This window comes from Otolemur garnettii, unplaced genomic scaffold (genome assembly GCF_000181295.1).
Source record: "Otolemur garnettii isolate 467f Iridium unplaced genomic scaffold, OtoGar3 scaffold00010, whole genome shotgun sequence".
In the NCBI taxonomy this organism is placed as follows: Eukaryota; Metazoa; Chordata; class Mammalia; order Primates; family Galagidae; genus Otolemur; species Otolemur garnettii.
The window spans coordinates 15,251,325-15,264,418 of NW_003852405.1; the positions used below are offsets into that span (position 1 = coordinate 15,251,325).

Consider the following 13,094-nt stretch of genomic DNA (forward strand, 5'->3'; position numbering starts at 1 on the left):
ACATGCACAGATGTGCATTTCTTTTAAAGTCTGGAATGATAATGGTTTCCAGAGGAAAGGGAATGAGATTGTGAGAAAGGCAGGACATTCTACTATCTGTTGTATACTCTTCTGGAATGTTTCTCTTTTATATAAAGAACTGTTAGGTGTGGGGACAAGATGTCAGGTCCCCGTGTTCTTGGTTCCCAGTTCCAGAGAATGGTTACTGGGTCCAAGTCCACACAGTAAAATGAGCAGAGCAAGCCAGTGCAAGCAGGCAGGGTGCTGAAGTTTATTAAAGCACAGTACATTCCAGAGAAGGAATGGGCCAGCCCCTGTGAGTGGAGGAGACGCCTAGTTTAACAAGCTTTCTCCTTTTATGTGATTCCCTAATGTTATGATAAGTCGGGGGTGGACTATTCATGGATTTTCTTGGAAAAGGTAGAGAATTCCTAGAATAAGTAATCCTCCCCATTTCTTCCTTTCTTTCTTTCTTTTTAAGTATTGGGGGGGGCAGGGCTGGGTTTGAACCCACTACCTCCAGTATATGGGGCCAGCGCCCTACCCTTTTGAGCCATAGGTACCACCCCTCCTCCCCATTTCTTTGTAAGGTAATTTCTGAGGGTTGCCATGGTATTTGTAAACTGCCATGGCTCTGGTGAGTGCGATTTTTACCATTTTAAAGAGGGTAGATCATACAGGGACGCTGTTACCCAACTGTGCACATGCTCCAAATACCCTTTATTGAGGCCGTGATAATATCTCCACTTTGTGGTTTCCCAACCAGTTCTTGGGAACCCTCTATTTTAGATCAAATATCTGGTCCTTGGGGACCTTCTTGACATGTCCTCTGTTCTTCCTTGGGAGCCCCCTGTGGTCAATCTGTTCCTCCTAGTAGACAAAGCAGATCTCCTAGCATCCTCTGCCTCTCAGTGGACACCGCAGACAAAGTACCTGTTCCCCTCCCTCCTTATCCCTACCTAACAGAACATGTACTACTTACATAAGAACTTACAAGAAGATAGTCTCATTTAAAAACAAACAGTACATAGGGACCTGCACCGACTTCCAGGATTGAGCCCTTCTCTGTAGTGTGGGTGGTGGCACGTGAGTCTGTGATGATGTCCCCAGTGCCTGTCAAGACCTGTGGCAGGAGGCAAAGCAGCAGGATGTAGGGGAGCCTCCCTAACTCCAGTGCTTGGAGCCACATCATGTTCATGGGCAACAGCTATCTCGGTGGGCCGGTGTGGCACGCCAGGGTTAGCCGTCCTCTCTGGCATAAAGGCCCTGAACCCGCTCTGCCGACAGAGCTCTTAGAAAAACACCTTCTTTTGTGGGCAGGCACCATGGAATTCAAAGAATTTCTCTCTCTCACGTGCTTAGGTTGCAGGTGAGAGAGGGAACAAAGGTCTCATGCCCCAGTGCTCCCATGACAATGTCCAATGACAATGCCTTCTATTGAGACCTAGTCCTGGTCTGGCTTCCTCTCTAGCCTTATTTCCTGTGCCAGGCACAAAGCTAGGTGTGGTCCCCAAACTGTCAGCTCTCTAACTTGGAACCCCCTCACCATGTGTTGGAACTTTGGCTCATTCTTTCCGTCCCAGCTGTATTATTACCCACTGCAAAGAGTCCTCCCTGAGCCCCCCAGGTTAGGTACCATCACCCTGGGGTGCTTCCAGAACACCCTGGGGTCATCTATAGAAAGATTATAACCTTGAAGAATGGCTGCCTGATTACACATCCAACCCCCCACCAGACTTCAGCACTTTGCTGGAAAGGGCTACAATATTTGCCACGGTTGTCTCCAGTTCTGGGCAAAGGGCTCTATAAGCATTTGCTGACTGAGTAACCAGCCGGGCCTGGCCCAGCCCTCCAGGTGCCCACAGGCCAAGCACAGACTATTACTGGCTGTGCTCTCACTTGCCAGACTGGAAGCTCCACATAGTTCCTAAGGGCAAGATGGTAGTAAAACCAACAGCTGCACTTACCAAAATGTCTCTTCCTGGGAGAGAAACTGCAACACAAAAGAGAATTAATTGTCAACAGCGGTCACTGAGACTGCAGATCCCACTCAAAATTCTGAATGTGCCTATTTACCAGGAACAAGTAGGAATTACAAGGCCTGGCAGGGCAGGGGAAAGGGCACCAGAGAATGGGAGTCAAATCACCGTGACTTTGGGCAAATGCCGTCGGCTCTGGTGCCTGAATCTCCCCAGAACCTCTGAAGTGAAGGGCTGGGTTTGGGGCTGGCTGAGGTCCTGGGTCAGGAAGTAGGGTAGAAGCTGGCCACTCTGAAAGCACACACAGGCCAGGCTACACCCAACCTTGACCTTAGCCCTGGAGACAGCCCAACTCGAATCATCCTGCCTAAAACAAATTCTCCTGTGTTGAACATTCACATTCTGAGTCACAGGGCAAACATCTCATGAAGACCCTTATGGCTGGCACTGTGCCCTGGTGACCTATTCCTGACCACAGTGGCAGACACGATCAAAGCTAGAGTGGGGCTCCGTACCCGTACACAGTGGTTATGGCACCAGCCACATACACCAGAGCTGGCGGTTCAAACCCAGCCTGGGCCTGCTAAATAACAATGACAACTGCAACAAAAAAGAAAATAGCTGGGTGTTGGGGTGGGCGTCTGTAGTCCCAACTACTTAAGAGGCTGAGGCAAGAGAATCACTTAAGCCCAAGAGTTTGAGGTTGCTGTGAGCTGTGACACCACAGCACTCCACTGAGGGCAACAAAGTGAGACTCTGTCTCAAAAAAGAAAGGAAGATAGAAAGAAAGAAAGAAAGAAAGAAAGAAAGAAAGAAAGAAAGAAAGAAAGAAAGCAAGCTAGCTAGCTAGAGTGGGCAGGTTCTTTCCTTTGGCGGGAAGGATGTATGCTTCCCCACACCTTGTTTCCCACAGTACAGATCTTGCTTCGACTTTATTCTGCCAAGGCCAGGCAATGACAGCCCCATGGTGCTGGACTGTGTCACCAGCCTTGGCCTCCCTCTCAGAAACTTCTATTCTGCAGGCAAATCCGTGTTTCCTTCCAGCTGAGAGGCTGTGGGTATATTATAAGGACAAAGTGAGCACATCTATTCCAAGAGTTTGTTAATATTTTTCCTCTATTCTATTAAATACACAGACTTTGTTGTCAGGCCTAGGTTCAAGTTCCAATTCTGCCACGTTCTAATTATTTGACATTGAGCCAGTTATCAAGCTCTCTGCAGCTGAGTTTTGAATCTGCCTCCCTTGAAGCGTTGTTATGAGACCAAACCAAAATAACACCTGTCAAACAGGCAGCCCAGCACTTGCCTAGCAACTGTGAACAGCCTGGAAATGTCTGGCCCAAAGAGGGAGCATATGGTTTTTTAATTACCTCTCCATGAACCATTGTCATTGGGCTTATATCAAGAGCAAATCCTGATCCCATCGCCCAGAATTCATATCTTTTCATGACAACCCACAACCCCTACTTCTGATTAAACAACTGAGAACTCAGATTTATAAAAATAAAAATCCCTGTGCAAAGACTGGCCTGCTCCTGACCACAGCAGCAGACACAAAGTCCAAGAATCCCCACAGCCCAGATCTGCTGACAGTACGAGCTTAGAGATCAGGCAGCCGGGATTCAAGTTATTTACTTTGGGCCTATGATATCGCTGCCTGGGTGAGATTTTGCTTACTCATAGTGAGAACTTCAGAATAGTTACTTTTTAATCACACATACACATATCCCTGCAGCCTGCATTGGGGAGGAGTAAGTACCAGGAAGCTGGAGCACCTTCAGGACACGTGATAATACCTGGCAGCTGGATGGAGAGACAGGTCCCCAGGTGCCTCTGCCAGCTCTGGGCCAATGAACTCTGTTCTATTTGGTTTGGCTTCAGTTACTTGCATTAAAAAAAAAAAAGGATCAAGATGAAACAGGCAATAGGGTGCATAAAGGCTAATGCCCCAAATGTAAGTTAGAGCCCTCAGCCAAACTTTCCCTGACTTGGTTAATAAATAAGCCAGGGATTAAGCTGCTCTGGTACATTCTATTCTGTAACCCAGAAAGAATCTTCCCCATAACTGAGGGACATAACACTAGATTAGTAATTTCAGCCCCTGTCCACCTTCACTGTGTTTGTGTCTGCTAAATGTGGTGGGTGACAAGGCCACCTCCAACACCAAAGCCACTGCTGAGACACTACCAGGACCCAGAGTCAAAGAGGGGACTCCGGGGCCTGTTGTACAGGATTGTCCCAGGAAGGCCTGATGTGCACCTGACACTGTGCCAACTACTTTATGTATATGTCTTCAGTTAATCCTTATGATAACCCACACAGCAGAAACTGCTCATGGTGTCCTCTGATGGAAACTGATGGCTCAGAGAGAGGCTAAGTCTCATGCCCGGGAAACTGGCAGAAACAGGTCTTAAACCCCACAGTCCAACGACAGAGGGTCTCCTATAATATTGCCTTTACCATTTTTGTGGAAATTACAAACATTATAGCATTTCTAAAAACTGGGAAATGAGCGAGCAATGGTGTTACTTTGGAAGACTCAATGGGAAAGGAAGAGAATTCGGAGGGCCCAGGGGAAGGAGAAAAAGGAAGGGGCCCCGTGTGCAGGGAAGGAGTCTGGCGTGTGCAGGAAGCAGGACAAGACCAAGCACAGATTCCAGTACAGCAGAATGTTCTGATGTCCTTGCGTAAAGCAGCTAACCTGTGAATGTAAGCCCATTTGCAGACACTGCAACTGCTAGCGCCTCTCACAAATGTGTCATCGCCAGCTCTCTGAAAGACATGGCCGCAGGACAGGCCTGGGTTTTCCTCCTGGGCCAGCATCTGCTGACGCTGTTCCATCTAGCTGCAAATCGGGGGCATTGCAAACTCAGGCCGCTCATGATAGCTTCCTCTACACAAGTTCTTTAAACTCAAAATCCTTTTAAAAAAGAAGTTGTAATCGCTCCTCGGCCTTTCGGCTAAGATCAAGTGTAGAAAAGAAGTTGCTCTTTCTCTGTGCTGTGGAAATTCCACCATTCAGATGGCCTTGCAAGTTTAATTTCTTCACGTCTTGGCATTGAGGGAAAAATTTTGTTTTGGGTTTTCATAGGCTTATTCTACAAATCAAATACATAATATTTCTCTTCAAATTAAGGTTATCTGTGACTAGTTCAAGATTCAGAACAAGAGACATTCCGGGTTGTCCTGACATAACCAGAGAGGATGGTCACTGTCTGACCAAGACACCAGCTCCTTAGAGGGGAAGTGTTGAGCCCACCAGGGTCAGCCCCCAGGTCCCACATAGCATAAGTCCCTCCCTCTTCCCAGGTCCTCAGCCCTAGGCCTATGCCCCCTGCAATCTTTGCCTCTAACTTCATATCATAGTTCTCTTGACTAAGCCACCATGCAGAAGTTCTTGGAGGTGAGAGTCATACTTTATGTATTCTTCCAAGTATGTATTACGGCCTTCTAAGTGCCAAGCAAATTGTTAGACCTCACACTGGCAGAATGACTGTTCTGGCACTGGAAATACCAGGATACTTAAGAATACAGACTCTGGAGCTAGACTACCTGGATCAGAAGCCCAGCTCTAGCTCGTGCTATCTATGTGACCCTAGGCAAGTCACTCACCTTCCATGTATCCTCGTTTCCCCTCTGTATAATGGTCATGATCACAGTACCTATCTCATGGCAATGAGAAGATTAAATGAATCCATATATGTAAAGTGTGTCTATGGGTACTCTGTAAGTCCTATGCATCAGTTAGTGTACCAGACTGTTTCAATAATGAAACAGACCAGTATAATAAAGTGTTCTCTATAGCAAGGGTGAGTGCAAGATGTTTGGGGAAAACACAGAGGAGTACCTAACTCAACTTGGGAAGGCTTCCCAAGGAACTCGCACCCTAAACAGGGACTTTAAAAATCAGTCAACCACAGGAAGGGACTTTTTGCTGCCGCCCACCACCGTTAAGTATTGCATGTGTGCTCCCAGCAAGGGCCTGTCCCAGTGAGTTCTGCCCTATCTCCACGGTGTCCTCCCTTGGCTGAAGTTGATGCCTGATGACATGAAGGAGCAGATTTACAGACTGGCCCAGAAGGGCTCGAGTCCTTCACAAATCACAGTGATCCTGAGGGACTCATGTGCATTGCACAAGTACATTTTGCGGCAGGGAATAAAATCTTCAGAATCCCTAAGTCCAGAGGACTTGCTCCTGATCTTCTGGAGGATCGCTACCCTTTAATTTAGAAAAGAGTTGCTGTTTGAAAGCATCTTGAAAGGAGCAGGCAGGATAGGGATGCTAAATCCCATCAGATTCTGATAGAAAGCTGAATTCACAGACTGGCTCAATATTATAAGATCAAGTAAGTTCTCTCTCCCCGTTGAAAGTATGAATCTTCCACAGCCTCTGCTCTGGAAGCATAAATTTGTCTATGTACTTAAGCAATAAAAACCATTGTCTAACTAAAACATAAATAAATGAAATACAACAAAAACAAAACACTACCATAGGAAAGGGATCTGAAGACAAGGAGAAGAATGTTCCAGATTGAGGAGGCAAGGGTTCATGCTTTCTTTGTTAAAAAATGATACAAATCGTAAATCAGTTACTAATAAGAGTTATTATGGAATTCACACTGTACCTTCTATCCATCGAACTGTTAATGTATGAACTGCAAAGAATTCAGAGTCAGGTTATGAAAAGCAAGCCTGAACAAAATTTATCTTCGAAAGTCATACAAGGAAGGTCAAATGGCTCACAGGTTCTCTTTTTATTTTCCAGAGGAAACGAACATTTATGAACCTTTACATTTGACATTGATTTCATTGTTTCTGAGATGATCTCTGATCCATAGGCTCCAAAGGAGAAGACTTGGCATAATCTTTTTTATTCCTAACTGCAGCACATCCCTTGTGGCAGGTACCCAATGAATGCTTTTTTTTCTTTTATACTCAAATGCACTGAATTTTTGTTTGCATCTTAATTTTCTTTTGTAACCAATGATCGTTAAACAGGGAATGTTCAAATGACTGCCGCCAATGCCCAGCACTTGCCTTACCACGCAACTCACACGAGGCAAGTTTAGATCTGCCTCCGATCTCTTGGAATAGCACCTAATCTCCGAGATGAAGTCCTTCCAGGGCTCTGCAGATCTCAGCATGAAATGAATGAGAGCAAAGGTTAAAAAGACAATAAATACACAAGCCAGGATTGTACACATCCGGTCAGCCCGAAGAACCAGCTGCGCCTATGATTAGATTTTGATTTAAAAAAAAAAAAAAACTAAAGGGAGAGAAATTTCCCAGCAGATAATAATACTTTTCAGAAGACCAGCAAAGCCTTTTTCTTATTAACAAATGAGGAACTGTGGCTCCTGAGAGAATAGGAGGAAAAGGATTTCTAATTCATCTATAAGCCAGGGATTTTCAAGCAGGTTTTAATGGAGGCACCCTGTGTTCAAACTAAATATTGCTATGATGTGTAGATAAACAAAACACACCAGGACAGAACTGCTCTGGTTAAAGGTAAGCTCTGGGCCCCAATTCCACCTGTTGCCTCTTAACCCCAGAGCATATCTAAAACCATTAATTTTGGTCTAACAACTCCCCTTTCCTTTTATAGATGGAAATCCTGAGGCTGAGAAAAAAATGCATTACTGTCCAAGGTCACACAGCTAGTTGCCAACAGAGCCAGGATGAGTCCCTAAGTCTACTTACTGCTTCTATCTACCTACGCCACGTGGTATAAAAAGCAGAGTTACTGATGTGGAGGGGATGGCTAACGGGAAGTCGATGGGGCACGAGAGGAAGAGGATTACCCTATTAAACAGGCAGAGGGACTAGGAGGCAAAGTCACACAGTGGCTATGACAGATTGAGAACCCCTTATCCTAAATGCTAGGGACCAATGTGTTGTGGATTTCGGATTTTGGAATGTTTGCATTATACTTACCAGTTGAGAATCTCTAATGCAAAAATATTAAATCTTTTTTTTTTATTTTTTTGAGACAGCATCTCACTCTGTCACCCTGGGTAGAGTGCCATGGTGCCATAGCTCACAGGAACCAAGAGATCCTCTTGCCTTAGCCTCCCAAGTAGCTGGGACTACAGGAGCTTCCACAATGCCCGGCTAGTTTTTCTATTTGTAGCAGAGATGGGCTCTCACTCTTGCTCAAGCTGGTCTCCAACTCCTGAGCTCAAGCAACTCACCCACAATGGCCTCCCAGAGTACTAGGATTATAGGCATGAGCCACCATGCCCAGCTTACAAAATCTGGAATCAAAATTCTCCCTTTGAGTACTGTGTCAGTGCTCAAAAAGTTTCAGATTTTGAAGCATTTTGGACATCAGGTTTTTTGATTAGGGATACTCAACCTATAGCTTTTTGGGGGCTCCTACTGAAAGAGAAGACTACACATCCCCTCTTTCTGCTGGATTACGGGCACATGATGATTTATTTGTATGTTAAGTCAACATATAGTAACTTAGTATCTGTTATTAAGTCGCAGATAATTAAGTCGCAGTAAGCAAACCAACCCACCATCGCTATTATTTCAGAACTCACCATCTTGTACCGAAGGCAGACTGGAAACCCCGAATTACAGCAAATTTGATAGGAAATTACAGTTTGGGATCTTGGGAGTAGCTATGCAACTAGAGGGGGAAAAAGGGAGAGACTGAGTCACTGGGAAAATCAATTGGCCCAGAATAAAAGACACCTACTTAGGGTTTCCAAAGATGAGCTTATTATCAGGCAGAAAGGAGAGGAAGGCATTTCATTCAAAGAGAAGAGAAACAGGTTTAAGCACAAGCCAAAGATGTTCCTTTGTAGCTTAGCAAGATAACCAAGGTAGCACTGTGGAAATTCATGGCATGAGGAGGTTTCTGTGTAATGGTTAAAAATGTGGTTTGGGGAAGGAAAGCCAGCATGGGGAGTGGGATGGATAAAGGAGAATAAGAGGCTCCCCTGGTTCCCATGGGTCTGGGGAACTGCCAGGAGATGGTACCACCACCAAGATAAAGGACAGTTAAGGAGGGAAAATAAGGAGCTGTGCCCAGGGGGTTGAGGTGCTAACGGAGCTCCAGGTGGAGATGTCTGGCAGGAAGGGAGAGCACGGGCCTGATGGTAACTTCAGCACAGTGCTGGGTGTGTGTCTCAGCTTTAATTTCTAAAGGAGCTTGTTTTAGGTCCCTTCTTCTGGAGAATTGTACTAAGTAGAAGCTACTGAAATTGTGTGTTGGTTGTTTTATTTCTGCCCACGCTATCTAGTAGAATCCAAACCCTATCAGCTCCTACCACAAGGTAGCCACACCTCGGAGAAACTGGCCTTCTCTATTTCATCTGCAAATTTGGAAGCAAATTTGTTGTAAGCAATAATTAAAATATATGACATCAAAAAGTATCCAATTTAACTTCATTCCATTCTTTTACAGAATAAAATTATCACCATTTTTTTTTAAGAGACAGAGTCTCACTTTGTCACCCTTGGTAGAGTGCTATGGCATCACAGCTCACAGCAACCTCCAGCTCTTGGGCTTAGGTGATTGTCCTGCCTCAGCCTCCCAAGTAGTTGGGACTATAGGCGCCCGACAGAACACCCGGCTATTTTTTTGTTGCAGTTTGGCCAGAGCCGGGTTTGAACTCACCACCCTTGGTATATGGGGCCGACATCCTACTCACTGAGCCACAGGCACTGCCCAGTTATCACGATTTTTTAAGAAAGAAAATTAAAATATAAAGACGGTAAAGAAAGGTACAGCTGCATGTGCCAGGGAACCCTGGGATTATTCAGAACTGAATTCAACAACACACCTGCACCAACTAACCTATGGCACGAAGTCACACTATTAAAAAATAGAAGTTTTCTAAGACATGGCACATCATCTCCAAGAAGTGATGATTAATTGATTATATAAACAAAGTAGAAAAATAATGAGAATTTAAGGAAATACGTGACAGATGTCAATAGAAGCTAAATGTCATTCAAGTCCAGAGGTAGGAATATTAAATTTAAGTAGGATAATGAGTAAACCTTTCATGGAGAAGAGGTGCCACCTAACTTAGTGTAAAGGATGAGTTGGGTTTTTGCATCAAATAAAGGAGAGGCCAGCGAGGAGGGAGGGAAAGAATGAAGTGAAGGCATGGCCTTAGGAACCACTGGGAGTTTCAAGACACAAAGAAGAGGAGCTTTTGGTTGGAGTACCGGGTTCACGCATGGTGTGATTTGAGATGAGACTGGAGGAGTCTTAGGACTTCATCACTGAGGCCACAGGCACTGTTGGGAGGGAGTCTGAGGAGGAAGAGACATGGAGCATCAGAGGGTGGGAGTCAAGACAACCAGCTAGAAAAGACTGATAACCAATCAGGAGCCAGGAAAGAAGAGAATCAGGGCCTGAGAGGGGCAGAGCAGAACAGAGGCCAGGGTGGCTTTCCGAAGAAGAGAGCGTAAGACATAAGCCTTGAAGTCTGGGCTGCTCTGGATGCTGAGATAGGAGAGCTAAGTCATGGACGCTGGAAAACACGATGTGGAAAGGAGAATGGCCCAGATTCAGTTGCCTTAAATGTGAAGCATGAGTAAAGTGAAGCCAAGGAAGTGAGGTAATAAGGCAGGCAGGGGCCTTGAGTGCTGGGCTGCAAAGAATTTGGATTTTGCCTAACAGGTAATAAGACTCCATAAAAGTGACTTACTGGATAGGAAGCTGTGTTTGAGGAACATTTGGTAATGACAGATCCACGGCTAAATGGTTTGCAATACCCATGCATTTAAATTTGGTAGTATGCATGGTCAAGACAGATAAGAAAAAGCTCGCTGAGGCCTGGTAGAGAGGATAGCAGGATCCAGGTACACCCTAAATTGGAAAGTGGGCACTGGGAAAAGCAGGAAGGAAGGGCAGAAGGGACATTTGGGCCCTGACCTGAAAGTCCGAATCTGCTGCAGACGGGGAGAAGTGGCAAGCAAGGCTTGAAGATTTTGAAAAAACATCCTCACAAACTTTCCACTTCTGTGAACTGTGAATGAGCAGCACCAGACAACCTGTATATCAATGGCACCCAACCTTTCCTAGTACACAGATCCATCCTTTTGGCTATTTAAAAAGTTTTCACTATACACATGCTTGAAAGGTCCTCTGAGTACAGTAATAACTTCTAAAAATATTCTTTAATTTTTAAACATATCAGTTTTTCCAGGAAGACTAAAACATATATGTGTGAACACTGGGGAGCCTGGGGATTACTCCACCCTGCTCAGCACAGCTAGTGCCCAAGCACCCTACCACAGGGCCTGAGGACAAGCCCACCCAGACTACCACTGCCCCTCCAGTGCCCAAGGGCACCTCCAAAGGACCTGGGGATTGCCCCACCCTGCACCCTGTTCATGACCACTGATAACTGTGCACTCTTTCAGTGGCCTGAGGATGGGCCTGCTGTAGCTGGCACACACAACCTGAGAGCTGGCCCACCCAACCTAACACAAACACTGCTAATATTAACACATGCCATTTCAGAGCCCAAGGGTTGTTCTGCCATTGCTACTGCCATAACTTACACCATGCATGCACTCCAGGTAACCGAGAACCCACCTATCTACTCAGCTTACCATACTCAGCCTATCTTACTGCCAGTACCTGAGCAAGCCACCTGTAAGCCCAAGGATCAGCCTACCTGAACCCACTGACACTGGTCCTTATGGATGATGCCCAAGCAAGAACAGGCATGCTTGGCTGACCACTACCACCACTGGAGCTTGAGGACTGGCCCACCTGCTGTCCCTGATCCTAGCAAACCTTACCATAAGGGAAACACTCCAGGGCACTCATCCAGACAAAGATTTTATGGATAAGACCTCAAAAGATTAGGCAACAGAAACAAAAATAGACAAATGGGGCTATCTTAAACTAAAAAGCTTTTGTATCTCAAAGGAAACAATGAATAGAGTGAGCAGACAAGCTGTCGAATGGCAGAAAACAGTGGCCAACTATTCATCTGACAAGAGACTAATCTCCAGATTATACAAGGAACTCAAACAGCAAAGACAAACAAACAAACAAAAACCCCAATAATCCCATTAAAATGTGGTCAAAGGACACAAATAAACATTTCTCAAAAGAAGATATACAATGACCAACAGATACATGGGGAAAATGTTGGACATCTCGAGTCATCAGAGAAAGGCAAGTCAAAATCACAGTGAGATGTCATTTTACCCCCCAGTTAGAATGGGTATTACCAAACAGACCAAAAATAACAAACGCTTATAAGAACATAGAGAAAAGAGAACTCTTACACACAGATGGAAGGAATGTAAATTAGCATGGCCATTATGGAAAACAGTATGGAAATTTCTCAAAAAAAAAAAACCAACTAAAAATAGAAGTACCATACAATCCACCAAAGCCACTACTGGGTATTTATGCAAAGGAAGGGAAACCATCATATCAAAGGGTTACCCTTTCTCTCATGTTTATTACAATTCACAATATCAAAGACATGGAATTAACTTCCTCTGTGAAGTCTTGAACCTCTCAGTCACCCATGACAGTTGAAATCAACTTATTCCCAACTCCTGTTGATGTTGATATTTTGACCTGCTATGAACTAGGAATGTTCTTAATGGCATCTAGAATGGTGAATCTTTTCCAGAAGGCTTTCAGTTTACTTTTGCCAGATCCATCGGAGGAATCACTACCAGTGGCACCTATAGCCATACAAAATGCACCTCTTAAATGATAAGATTTGAAAGTCAAAATGACTGCTTGGTCCATGGGCTGCAGAATGAATGTCATGTTAGCAGGCATGAAAATAGCATTTGTCTCGTTGATCATATCCATCAGAGCTCTTGGGTAACTAGACGCTTTGTCAATGAGAAGTAGTATTTTGAAAAGAATCTTTTTTCTGGGCAGCAGTTCTCAACAATGGGCTTAAAAATTTAAGTAAACCATTCTGTAAATAGATATGCTGTCATCTGGGCCTTTATTGTTCCATTTATAGAGCACAGGCAAAATAGATTTAACATAACCTTTAGGGTCCTGGGATTTTCAGAATGGTAAACGAGCAATGACTACATCTTAAAGTTACCACATGCATTAGCCTCTAACAGGAGAATTGGCCTGTCCTTTTTTTTTTTTTTTTTTTT

General features: G+C 44.7%; 1 long non-coding RNA gene and 1 pseudogene across 1 annotated transcript; one reads left to right on the forward strand and one right to left on the reverse strand.

Annotated features, from left to right (window-relative positions):
* Positions 1–989: 989 nt before the first annotated feature.
* LOC111723306 lies at positions 990–2,203 on the reverse strand. Its single transcript, XR_002771878.1, has 3 exons — positions 2,148–2,203; positions 1,968–1,993; positions 990–1,123 (listed from the first exon to the last, which is right to left on the reverse strand). It is a non-coding gene; the product is annotated as an uncharacterized LOC111723306 (long non-coding RNA).
* Positions 2,204–5,940: 3,737 nt separating this feature from the next.
* Positions 5,941–6,386, forward strand: LOC111723295 (annotated as a pseudogene).
* The last annotated feature ends 6,708 nt before the right edge of the window (positions 6,387–13,094 follow it).